Source organism: Myotis yumanensis, unplaced genomic scaffold, assembly GCF_028538775.1.
Source record: "Myotis yumanensis isolate MYYU_CA2020_CCGP unplaced genomic scaffold, mMyoYum1.0.hap1 SCAF_1, whole genome shotgun sequence".
Classification (NCBI taxonomy): domain Eukaryota; kingdom Metazoa; phylum Chordata; class Mammalia; order Chiroptera; family Vespertilionidae; genus Myotis; species Myotis yumanensis.
This window is the reverse complement of record NW_027223752.1, coordinates 52,772,567-52,784,527: the sequence shown is the minus strand read 5'-3', so window position 1 is coordinate 52,784,527 and position 11,961 is coordinate 52,772,567. Positions and strand designations below refer to the sequence as shown.

Genomic DNA, 11,961 nt, shown 5'->3' with positions numbered 1-11,961 from the left:
TGAAATGTACCTACTTATAAGTGAAGATTATGAGACAAATGGAAATTTCTTTTGAAAATATTACCTCTACTTTTTTAAATTTTATTTTTCAATCATACTTTACACTCAATATTATTTTATATTTATTAGGAATTTCTAATAAGTAGAATAGATTGTTCATGTTGTGGAAGAGACACACACAAAAAAAATAAATGAAGAAACTAAAGTAAAATTAATACTAATGTTTATAGTCTCCCTTCTCTTTGAATAACATACAGCAGTTTCTTCTGTGTTTTTTTCTTTTTGCATCCCTAGGCAATAGGTACAGAAAGTATTATTATCATTTTAGTAAAAGCGGAATAAGGAAGCATTAAATTACTTCAGTAAATTGTTGTAGCAGCAACCCTTAATTTGTTCCTACCTCCCTGAATCCACATCCTTGAGCAATAGCTTTCACAGTGACTCCAGTCACGGCCATGTGACTTTCTTTGACCAAGGGGACAAGAGCAAGCATGACATAAGCAGAAATTTGCAGCCTGCCCTCTCTTAGTGATCGTTGGTACCCTGAGACCACCATGGTGAGACTACCATGTGAAGCCAGATTAGTCTGCTAGAGAATGAGAGATCACATGGAGCAGAGACAAACCATCCCAGCTGAGTCCCCCTCAACTAACCAGTGAATCTCCAGGTATGTGAGTGAGGCCAGACAACCCCACATGAGCTACCTACAGACCCTCAGAGATCTGCCACACCAACCTAGATCAGAAGAACTGTCCAAATGACTCACAAAAGCATGAGAAAAAATAAATGTTGTTTAAAGCCATTAAGTTTTGAGGTGGTTTGTGACACAGCAAAACCCCAAGAGAGCCTACACAGACTAGATCTAGAGGTCCTAGTCAACAGGTTCATGTTCAATTGCTGCTACTCCTCATCTAGTCAAAGATGAGGTTGAGATATGCAAAACATAGGGTATTGTTTTGTATTTTAAATGCGATCAAGCCTCTTCTTGAATTCCTCAAGGGCAAAGGCCAAGACTTGATTTTCCCAGCTGGCTTAGTACATTGCTTTATTAATAAAGAAGATGAGAGATACTGCTTTTCTGTAAAGGAACAAAAGTCTAGTTCTCATGAGGATGGAAGGTAAAGCAACATGTGGTGTGTATAACTCTCAAAATGTATATAGGGCACAGATATTTTTAATTACAAAGAAAGTTTTAGACTAACCTTCTCTCTTAAGAGAGAAAACAGAGAGGAAGGAAAAAGCCGGGACCATGGCCCAGACCAGAGCCTTGCAGAGCTGCTGAGCTGAACAACCTCATTGAGGTCCATGTGAGCAGTTTTCCCTGAAGTTGTTCAGTGTACAGCTTACACAGCCACACATGAGGCCCCTGCCTGGCACACAGTGAATGTTCAATGAATGGCAAGCAGGCGAGTGAGTGCGTGCGCATGCATACACATCATGTTTGTGGCATTAGCAGAGTTTTAACTGGAAAGAAAAATAAACCAAACTGGAATGAGGATCCCTGTTTAGTGAGTCCCAGAGCATACCACTTTGCTTTTGGTGTGACAAAGTGAGAAAATATCAAACAAAATGTGTAGATCAGATGTAAATTCAAAGAAGAAATCAACATCATAGGATACAAAATTAAATAAAAAATAAAAATTCATTTTGGTTCATGGTGACACCTAGTGGTATATCAAATCTGTGGGTCTTCCTGGGAGTAGTTTATTTTGCACGTCAGGGTGGAGGGGTCCTTGGGATAGTGACCCCTGCCCCCTTCACAGATTAGTTAAGGTCCGAAGGCCTCGCAAGGTCAATGTGGGTGGGATGTTGTTCCAGAAGTTAGCCCTCCAGAGCACGTTCCAGTGCTGCTGTCGCAGAGACCCCCCGAATAAATGCCAGAGGTGGTGGGAAGCCCCCTTCCAAGTCCAAGGTCACTCTTCGTCACCTAAGATAGTTGTTCTCAGCTGTCTGTGCCTTTCCACTGTGTCTTTCTCTTTTCCCATCTCCTTCCCTCAGTTCTTGTAATTGTCCATTTTTTTATTTTTATTCTCTTTCCTTCTCCTTCTCCTTCTCCTCTGGCAAGACCTGATGGCTCCTCTTTCTTCTCACTCTTCCTCTCCATCCCTTCCTTCTCTTCTACTTTTTCTTTCCCCTCATTTATTCTCTCCCTCCTTTTTATTCTCCTCAGTGCTCACTGATGCTCCCAAAGATGTCAGGAATCCCAGATCTGCACTGTATAATATGGTAACCACTAACCCAGGTGGCTATTCAAATTCAAATGAATTAAAACTAAATGGAATTTTAAAAAAAAGCTAATCCCTATGTCACACTAGTCACATTGCAACTGCTCAGTAGCAGCAGTGGCTATTCTGTTGGACAGTGCAGAGCATGGTCAGATCTATCACTGCAGAGTATCCTACAGGGAAGCACTGGCCTACAGCTTGGCTCACCGCCCTCTCCGGTCTTTCACCTTTTCCTTCTCGACACCTCTAAGTGGTAGTTCTTGAGGCGGTCTGAGTTCTGCCCCTTCCCGGCTCTCTCTACTCACTCCAGTTTATTTGGTGGCTTCTGTTCTCTGTATATTATTATGTAAACTCATTAAGATGTCCTTGCCAAGTGAACACAAAAATATATAATCATGCTAGCCAGTTTATTTGGGACAGTCCATGATTCACGGCATCTTGTTTTCCATCATTTGAAACTCATCAAAATATTTTTAAACTCAACACATCAACACATCATTTAAAAAAATTACACCCCAAGCCTTTCTCGTTCTCTTTTTTTTTTTCTTGCTTTTTTTAATCCACAGGTTTCTACCTTTCTACCTTGAGTTAAAATAGCTTTAAAATTAAATAGTACACCTTTTTATTAATGCCTGAAAATATATCTTTTTATGTATAGAATAGCTTTGAAATAACACACAGGAAACTGGTTGCAGATTGGTGTTTGACTCAGATGGAATGGACATTCACTTTTTGTTGAATGCACTTTTGTAATATTTTTTTTTACCAGATTAGTATGTGTGTAACTTTTTGAATTTAACGAATTCTAAATTACTTTTTTCCTCTGTTGGAACAATAAATTACTTATTGTTCCTGGGGAAAGAGAGGAAGGCAGACCCAGCCTCCTGCTGAGGCTGCCACAAGCCCTCACTGTGTCCTGTTGCCATTGATGGGAAGGTCCATGTGCTCGAGGAGGGCCAGGAAGGCTTTGAGCTTGGGCTGGGCTCTGAGGCATGCCACGTAGGCCAAGAGCAGGGGGAGGGAGCCAGGGCCAGGACCTGGAGATTTGGCAGCAGGTTGAACAGGCCGTAGTCCACGAAGGACATCTGGTTGCCCACGATGAAGGCCTGGCCCCCTGGTTCTGGGACAGCAGGGTCTCAGAATGCTTCAGGGGCCCCGGCAGTTCCTGCACATAGTCCTCCTTGCCCGCCTGGCAGTTGGTGTAGATGAGGGTGATGTATTTGCAATGGATGTCCTTCATGCGTTATTCAGAACGTGCACCAGGGCTGCCTCCCACTTGTCCTTCCCATTCAGCCCAGCGGGGCCCAGAAGTCATAGGATGGCATTGGCCTGAGTGAGGCCTCCATCCTGAAATTTGGGGAGTTGCCTGCATAGACAGGAGGCCTTGAGTGAGCCCTGCAGCCCGGTCTCCTTGGTCACCACTGCCTCCTTCCAGCTCTGCCCTGGTCAGCCAGCAGCACACGCGTGGCCTCGCTGTGCCCTATAACAGGGAAGTAGCCTATTCGTGTAAGGCGGTGTGGTTGCAGTGCAGACAAAGGCAGCAGAGCTCAGGCCTGAATTCTAAATGACTTTTGAAATTAAAATAAATGTCACAGCCCTGAGAGGATGGAACCAAAGACAGTCCAGGAAAATGAACTCTCAGAGAAAAGGTAAATTCTGAATGAGCCTGCAAGGTGTATGGATGATGATGTCTCTTTAAAGAGATGATGCGGGCAGCACTGCATTAACTTTATTTTTTTTTTAATATACCTTTATTGATTTCAGAGAAGAAGGGAGAGAGAGAAAAAAACATCAATGATGAGAGAGAATCATTGATCGGCTGCCTCCTGCACACCCCACACTGGGGATAGAGCCTGCAATCCGGGCATGTGCCCTGACCAGAAATCAAACCGTGACCTCCCGGTTCATAGATTGATGCTCAACCACTGAGCCCCGCCAGCCGGACTGCATTAACTTTAGATTTACTTCCAATGACGACCTGCCAAGATTCAAGATGCCCTGACACGTGGCCCCTCCTGACTGTTGATAGAGGTTCCCATTAGAAAGAGCCTTCCTCTCCCTCCCCCCATGATCAAGGAGCAGTGACTGAGAGACTGTTCCCTTGGTGCCCCCTCCAAAGGGATAGAAAATGTTAACCGAGAGCTATCCTTTCTGCCCGGGGATACACTCACCCGCCTCTCTCTCAGTAATGTCTTGATGAGTGAAATAAAAGGTACCATTTCTCGTCCTTGTCCTCAGCTCTCCCAGGCTGGCTCTGGCGGCATGTCCTCCTGAGACCACTGGGTCTTCAAGAAGAAAGGAGGATGGAGCCTGAGATCCCTCCTGACTTCAGAGCTGCTTTCAGCCCAGAGGTACTTCAAACTTGGACTTATGTTGCATTTAGAGTAAAGGCTCATGCTTCTTTAAAAGGGGATTTGGGATAGAACCCTCATACCTTACGTAACAGCTGGACTGCCAATCTGAGAAAAGGGGAAACCAAGGCAGGGCACAGTAAATTTGGTGTGAGCTGGGATTTGCAGTCAGTGCTCTTGACTTCCCGTAAGACAAGGCATGCAAACCGTATAATCATATGCCCAGACAGAACTGTAGCATCCCTGTGAACATTCATCTAAATAAAGCGCCGCCTGGACCATGCCACCCAGGGGAGTTGGTCTGTGGTTCTTCCCAACTGTGGACTTCTGTGGTGCCAGACTGGCCCGGGGAGGAATCGTGGTTCTCCTAAAGGAGCAAAGGGGGACGCTTAGGCTCCGTGGAACACGCGGGAGTCTGTGTCTAATGAGAGGCTCGCGGTGCTCTATGTTGGGAAGACAAACAGCCGCCATTCCTTCAGCCAAGGACCAGCACTGTCCTCCCTTCAAGGGAGCCTGGCCATGGGAGGCAGAAAGCTCAGGATCATCAATGCTACTAGGGCCCTTAAAACAACTCCAATGTGCCCTCACGTTTTATAGAGAGGGAAACTGAGGCCCCAAAGGTTAGGAGGCCAAGGGACCTTCCTAAGATCATGGACGGGGATTGCAGTGCTGAGCCTCCCGCAGGCTCCCCTACACCATCCTGGCAGCCCAGAGACCCTGTGCAAAGACTTCCTCCAGGCTCTCGGCTGGGTACGGACACGGTCACAGTGTTCGCTCATTGATGTGATTGCTGACACACCAAGGATTGCTCAGTGTGTGTCTGCAGGCCAGATTATAAAGGTACATCTGTGCTGCCTAATACAGTAGCTACTAGCCACATGTGGCTACTGAGCTCCTGAACCGTGGCCAGTGCAAACTAACGCATGCTATAACTGTAAAGTACACATCGGATTTTGAATACTTGGTATGAAAAAAATGTGGGTGAAACTATTCAGGAATAGTTTTATACTGATTATATATTGAAATGATAATATTTTAGATCTATTAGGTTAAAATATGTTGTTAAAATTACCCATTTCTTTTTACTTTTTAAGATATGGCTGCTAGAACATTTCAAGTGATGTGTGGCTCTCATTACATTTCTCTTGGATAACACTGAGATACACAACACAGACTCTGACTTCTGCTTTGCAGTCTAAGGCATCATGTTACAGTGGGGTCACCTGTGTACACACATGTAACATACCTGCACTGGGAGGATGGAGGAGGGAGAGGACAAAAGGGAAGCAGGGCAGGTGACTTTCTGCATGCTCTGAGTGTGAAATGGGACATAATGTTCCCCTGTCCCCTCGAATGGTCCCGGTTCCTGTACTCAACTCTCGTGAGGTGAGTATCTCACTGTTCCAAGAGCAAAGTCCAGTGTTTTACCACCTACACCAACATCGATAAACCTCAAAAACCTAACGGTGAGCAAAGAAAGCAGATTGTAGGTGCCTGCAGATGGTTCCCTTTACAGAAAATTGTAAAGCTGCAAAGTTACATGTTAAATATGGACATTCACAGGAGCGATCAATGCCAATTAGGGACAGGGATTCCCTCTGGGGAGGGAAGGAGGGAGGAGGATGCGGTTGGGAGGGGCTCTCATTGCATTTACAATACTCTTTCTTTAGTTAGATGGTGGCGTACGGCTATTTGATATTATTTTCTATCCTTTGTGTAGACTGGGCATATTTCATAACAAAAGTGCTTTAATATGCATACTTCTCACACACTGATTAGGTACTGGGAGAGGCCGCATATATTTTTGATGTATGCACGTTTTATTTGCCTAACATTGCTATTGCAAATTCTTAGGCTGTCTGCTACTTATCCTCTTAAAAGCCCATTTCTCATCCGTACCCTATGTATGGAGGACACCCAAAGAAAGCAATTGCCTTTAAGATCTAAGCAACTGCTTTTCCTTTAAAATGTATATATTATGGTTCAAACCTTATCCTCAATATGTATTCAGTTAAAGAAAACAGGTCCTAGAAATGATGTCTATACTCAAGTATCAGGAAAAGGCACTGATAAAAAGGGAGTGTGTGATTTTCTTAAAGAGAAAATGACTGATGACCACAGTGATTCAAAGAGCATGGAGCAAAATCAGGCTGAAAACAAGAAAAAAAATGTATAAGGTAGGTGTGAAAAGTCTGAGTTGCAGCTGCAAGAAAGGAGACATTTATATATGCAAGAATTTACCTGCTCCCTCACCATGATCCTGGAAAAAATCTAACCGACCTTCTGAAAATTAGAAAAAGAAAAAAGGAAGGAGGAAAAGGACGATTTCATCATCCCGGACAAACAGTCAAAGCAGGGGTCCTCAAACTACGGCCCGCGGGCCACATGCAAATACAAATATTGTATTTGTTCCCGTTTTGTTTTTTTTACTTCAAAATAAGATATGTGCAGTGTGCATAGGAATTTGTTCATAGTTTTTTTTTAAACTATAGTCTGGCCCTCCAATGGTCTGAGGGACAGTGAACTGGCCCCTGTTTAAAAAGTTTGAGGACCCCTGAATCAAACAAAGTGTGGGTGTTTAGAATGAGTTGCAAGGCATGCTGAGTAGGGTCCTGCTGTGGCTGCTTTGGGCTCCTGACCTGGCCCTCACTAGCTATTTGACCTTGGATAAGTCATATAATAGCTCTGAACGTGAAGTTGTTACCTGTAAAACAGAAGCTTCAGGTGATGTGCATAGCATGACTGGCAGTCAGTAAAACCTGGTACTTAGAAATAGTTTCTCGACCAAGTCCCGTTATTCTCTTTGAGAGGGATGAACTTCTGCGGTGTGATCCCATTTCCTGTCCCCTCACCAACCCTGGTGCTTAGGCTCATACCAGACTGGCTCTGATTAGGCCCAGCAGCTTTAGGGCTCCCAGTAGGCATGGCAAGGAGTTTTCCTTCTGGCAGGGATCCAGTGGCCCCAAGGGGCAAACCTCAGTAAGGCCCAAATCTTTAAAGTCTTGTTGTCTTAATAGGCAAAGATGAGTACTTCCCCAGAGCCTCAGTAGATTTCCAAGTAGATTTCCAAAGCCTGCATTGCCCCATCTATGTTTATCTCCAGATTGCTAACTCCCCCCACCCATCCCTCAATTTGTATTCCCACAAGGCAGCCAGGGGTGGGGTTGCGAGCTGCGAGCCAGTCCAGGCAGAGGGGTGCACACCAAGTTCTCAAGTCTGCCCCACCAGCCGGCTGGTTTTTAGATAGACTGTCATGGGTGCCGGTGGAAGGCTCCAAGGGGCACAGATGATGGGCTCTGTTTGGGGTGCACACTTGTGGAGCTGGAGGAAGCAGGGCAGGTCCTTCTCTATGATCAGGGGCTGTTCCATGGAACCGTACCACCTCACCGCAACTTCTCTTGTCAATAAGGAACTTGTTGAAGTGCCCTTTAATGGCGTTTCCCCAGGTGCCCCTCCCCTGGGGCTGGACTTTCATCCACTTCCACGCGGGTGGGCGTCATCCCCGTCCGCACAGATCTTGCTATCGAATTGGACATTATAGCCAGCAGCGAACCCTTTGATCTCGGCAGGAATCCCTGCCTCCTGCTCCCAAACTGGTTGCAAGGGAAAGCCAAGATCCATAAAGAGCACTCAGCATATCAGCACGCAGGTCGACCACCTGAGTGTACTTTACGTCTGTTTTGCCTCATTGGGAAGCCACAAGGTACCTTGGTGACAATGCACACGAAGCCCTGGTACTTGTCCAGGTTAACCATGTGCTGGTCGATGCCCTTGGCTGAGAACTCGGGCATGGGCTGAGCACAGCGCCAGTCGTCCAGGGACCATACATGGTGCTGGCCAGAGCCCCACCCCACCCCACCCCACTGCTAACCCTTCTACCCTCACCTCCCTCCACCCCCAGCACCCCTACCCCCGCCTCACACAAAGAAGTGCTGGCTTCAGCAGGCGGCTCCAAAGTGCTTTTAAAATGTGAATTTCCCTTTCCAGAAAGCCTTTGAAAATAGCATAGTTATCTATTTATCTAAGTACTTTTTGAAGAGACAAGAGAGTAGGGAGAGTAATTTGTTGAGTTTTATTTTTAAGCATAATATAATCCTTAGCAGTAGAATAAATATTTATTGACCATTTGCTATGTGCCAGTTAAATTCCAGTCCTCAGATGAGACAAAGAAAAGTAAAACAGAGTCCTTGCTCTTGAAGAGTTTTATAGTCCAAAGGGGACTTAAATGAGTACACTACAATAATTACATTCAAAGCATAATGCAATAAGGACCACAAGCCAAGTAGGAATAAGGTGAATCAGGGGTTTTAAAGGAAGGGTAGCATTTACTATAGGGGACTTTTATTACATCAACAACGTTCTATAAAAATAATACCCTAATAAGTACTGATTTTCCTTTCTCTGTGTTCTCTTACATCCTTATTCATACATTTACGTGATTTTTATAGTATAATCATAATACAATTTTGTGCTCTCCTAAGCATTATAAGCATTTCCTTTTGCTAGTTTTCATCATAATTTCCATCTGTTCGTGAATGTAATTTCCTTTTCAGTACCCTGTTGTGTGGTAAATGGGTTATTTCCAGTTTTTTCATAGTTAAAAATTACGGTATAAGGGGTATCTTTATGCATGTAGCTTATTTCTTCTTTAATATCCTTTTGTTAGCTCTGCAAAATAAGATTGGTGGGGGTCAAAGGGCAAGAACATTTCTCTACCCTGAAATATATTGCTCCATGGTTCCCCCAAAATATTGGACCCATTTACAATGTCCCCGGCAGTAGATGTACCTGTTTGACACAATTGTGTTGGCATTGGGTATTTTTTTTTTTTTTTTGGTTTTTCCAATCTGCTGATTTCATAGGTATCTTGGATGCCTTGTTATTATCTTAATTTACGTTTTTGATAACTATGTTTCCAATATCCTTCCTGGTGGGAGCTCTTCAGGTCAGAGGAGCAGGATTTCCACAGGCAGACAGCGGCACTTCGTCAGCCAGAGGGAGGAGAGCGAGCACGTGCAGGAACACGAGTTTTTGGCTGGGAGAGAGGGGCCACTAAAGAGGGAACTGGTGGAGGTGAGGCTGGAAAGGAAAGTGGAGACCAGCGTGTGCAAAAGTTTGTTTTGAATCCTGTAAGGTTTTTAGTTTAACTTGTACACTATGCCTCAGAGGAGTGAACAAGTGGATTGGCCTGTCTCTCTCTTAACTCTGATGAATCCATGGGCCCAGCAAGCTAACTCCACTTGCCCCTGTCGCCTCTAGCCAAACTCCTGGCCCCCTATCGCTTCTTTTCCACCTGGAGCCCGCTGATTCCCACAGCTCCTGCTCCACCTGGCTCCTGCCCACCCACCTGCCTCACTCTCTCATCTTCAGTTTCACCCTCGTGCACCCCGGCCCCTCCTCTCCTCAGGTGCCCTCACTCACTGTCCCTGCGTGCTGGGGTGCAGTCTCCTCCTGTGCACTGACCCGCCTGACCCAGCCAGGACCCAGCATGAGTCCGGTTGATGGATCTCCGGTTCCACACGCCCCCCGCCAACCCTAGCCCCTCCAGGATGTGCTCTCTCTGTCTTCCAAGAGGGTTAAAAACCACCAGGACTGGGAGGGAGGCATCCACTGTGTTTCTCCTTCTCTGCAAGGAAAACTCGGGAAGCCTGAAGCAGAACTATAGACGAGAGAGGCCTTGGTTCCCAAGAGCTGCTAAGCCCCAGGGGGTTGTTTCCGCTGATACCCAGAGCTGATAGGCCTTGTGAAGAATCATATTTCTTCCTGCACATCCCCCAACCGAGTTCCTTGTGCTGCTGAAAGAGGCAAAGATCTGACAAATAGCCCAGGGCACTTTCCAGACTCAGTCCCATAACCACAGAGAGGCCTCCAGAAGGTGTGCAGAAGGCCTGGACCAGGAGACCCAGACTGTGCGAGTGAGCCATGCCAGGCTGCGCGTTGCCCCGATGGACATGGAACACAGTGCGTTTTGTAGAATCTTAGGTGATAGTGCTTGCAGGTATGAAAACCCCAGGTGTGAAATAAGGGTCCCTAGGCAATGGCCTGGCAGCACCCTCTGACTTTCTGTAAGCAGACTCTTTATAGAAGCCCTTGGTCCCACACTGTCTGCTGGGTGCCTTTGGGAAATTTCTTCACTAAGCCTCAGTGTCCTTATCTGTGAAATGGGAATAATAAAACCAATGCAAGGTGTTGTGCGGATTAAACGAGTTAATACAGGCAGACTACTTAGTGCCTGGAGACAGGTACTCTGTAAATGGTAGTCGTGATAATTTGGGTTGGTTTGGCTGGCTGCCTGCCTCTGCCTCTGCTGAGGGCACCAGCCTGAACACCCGTGATGAGGCTGTTGAGCACCTGGCCCCAAGCCCTGAGAGGAACCACCCTCAGGACCATTCCCACCTATCAGATCTGCAGACCAGAGCTCCCTTTCAGACATCTGTGGCTCAAAACGTGGGTCTCCTGCTGTCCACCATCTTAGGAGCAACTGTTCCTCCAGGGCAGGCAGAGGAGAGACAAATCCCCAAGGCCATGGGCACAGCACAACAGCCTCCCCATTGTCTGGGCCTTAGTGGGGCGGATGCCCTGGGGCCCTGCGTGGGTGTTTCCCTGAACGCATTGCGGCTTCCACATTGGTTGGGGGTTTTGCAGAGGGTGGCACAACCGAATCCCAATGGCCACTGATGGGCTACTTCCTGAGCTCACAGTGCTCCGCCCTCCTCCCAAAGCTAATGTCATGCTCTCCAAATGGACGTTTAAAGGATGCGGAGGGTGCAGGCCCCAGGTGCTCGGTGTGGACAAGCACCGGGCCTCCATCAAAGGGTGATGTGAAATTATGTCCGTGGCAGCGCCATGGAATCAACCAAGTGCTTCCCACTGTGATTTCTGGCATGAGCCCCATCCCCTGCAACTTCACTGGCCTTTGAAGACGCTCCACAGGTAGTGAGTTTTTGATATTTAAGTGGATTGCACGGCCCATCGGCATGGCTTTTCGGCTCTTCCTTTCTTTTCAGACAAGGTGGATTAAATGGTATCTTCATCAGACTGGGGTCTAGCGTGAGCTGTGATGATGATATCATTCCAATTCTAAGTCTGTCCCCACAGTTACCAGCTGCACCCCCCTGAGGGAATTCTGGCAGCTTTGAAAAGTAGAAAAACAATTGCGTTTGATCCTGGACTACAGTTTGCTCTCATACTGTGGGAGAGCAAGTCCTAACTTGTCTTAACTTGACATTTAAAAACATCTTAGTATCTGTTTTTTAGCCATATCCCACCAGACAGTGTAAGACAAATGAAGGAAAAGGTGAAGCTTTGAACATTATCTTCGGGACCAGCTGAGGAAAACAGAGAAATCCTATCAGCATGTATTAAGTGCTTCCCTCCACTGGACG

The 11,961-nt window shown here is 46.2% G+C and overlaps 1 pseudogene; it reads right to left on the bottom strand.

The window, feature by feature from the left end:
• Nucleotides 1-3,131: 3,131 nt before the first annotated feature.
• LOC139002087 (uncharacterized) lies at nucleotides 3,132-9,208 on the bottom strand (annotated as a pseudogene).
• Nucleotides 9,209-11,961: the final 2,753 nt, after the last annotated feature.